Source organism: Diceros bicornis, chromosome 30 (assembly GCF_020826845.1).
Source record: "Diceros bicornis minor isolate mBicDic1 chromosome 30, mDicBic1.mat.cur, whole genome shotgun sequence".
NCBI lineage: Eukaryota > Metazoa > Chordata > Mammalia > Perissodactyla > Rhinocerotidae > Diceros > Diceros bicornis.
The window spans coordinates 11,361,954-11,363,116 of record NC_080769.1 but is presented as its reverse complement, the minus strand read 5'-3'; the positions used below and the strand labels follow the sequence as shown (position 1 = coordinate 11,363,116).

The 1,163-nt window shown below is 42.3% G+C and overlaps 1 pseudogene; it reads left to right on the top strand.

Moving 5' to 3' along the window:
* LOC131394210 (olfactory receptor 7G2-like) lies at positions 1-952 on the top strand (annotated as a pseudogene).
* Positions 953-1,163: the final 211 nt, after the last annotated feature.

Here is a 1,163-nt window from a genome sequence, read left to right as displayed (position 1 = left end):
ATGTTTTCCATCAGATTCATCAACAATAGAAACCGAACAGATGTTTCAGAATTCCTTCTCTTGGGATTGACAGATGATCCAGAACTGCAGCCTCTCCTCTTCTGCCTTTTCCTGTCCATGTACGTTGTCACCATCCTGGGAAACCCTGATCATCCTGGCTGTCCTTTCTGACTCCCACCTTCATACCCCCATGTACTTCTTTCTTTACAATCTGTCTCTTACTGACATATGTTTAAGCACAGCCACAATTCCAAAGATGCTGTTGGACATTCAAGCAAAGAATCAGGGCATCAGTTACGTAGGTTGCCTCAGCCAGCTCTGCTTTGTCTTGATTTTTGTAGTTTTGGAAAATTGCCTCCTGGTAGCAACGGCCTTTGACCGCTATGTGGCCATTTGTCACCCCCTGATGTACACAATCATCATGAACCCCCGCCTCTGTGGACTGTTGATTCTACTCTCCTTGAGCATTAGTATTGGGGATGCCCTGCTCCACACTCTGATGGCTTTGCAGCTGTCCTTCTGCACAGACTTGGAAATCCCCCACTTCTTCTGTGAACTTGCTCAGGTCGTCAAGCTTGCCTGTTCTGATTCCTTTATAAATACCCTCCTGGCTAATTTTATGGCTAGTGTATTGAGTGGTATTTCTCTCTCTGTGATCATTTTCTCTTATATTCAAATCATCTCTTCTGTTTTGCGAATGACAACAGTTGGCAGAAAATATAAAGCCTTTTCCACCTGTGGATCTCATCTCTTAGTTGTGACTTTATTCTATGGTACAGGATTAGGGGTGTACATTAGTTCTGCAGTTATCGTCTCTTCCAGGAGGACTGTAGTGGCTTCAGTGATGTACACTGTGGTTCCTCAAATGTTGAACCCCTTCATCTACAGCCTGAGGAACAGGGACACGAAGGGAGCCTTGAGAAAAATAATCAGTAGGTTAACTTTTCTTTAATGATTTTGTCATCATATTAGGGTCAGGTTTCTAGAATGAGTCAAGGTGAAAGGTGTTCTGTGTTTCAGAATACCTAACTCTTTTATCAGCAAGATCTTTATCATAGCTAGATAACAGCATGGCTAAGTATATTTAAACTTGGACTCAAATTCTGATTCTGCTCTGTATCTAACTCTGGGATGTTTGACAAATGATTTCAACTGTCTAAACT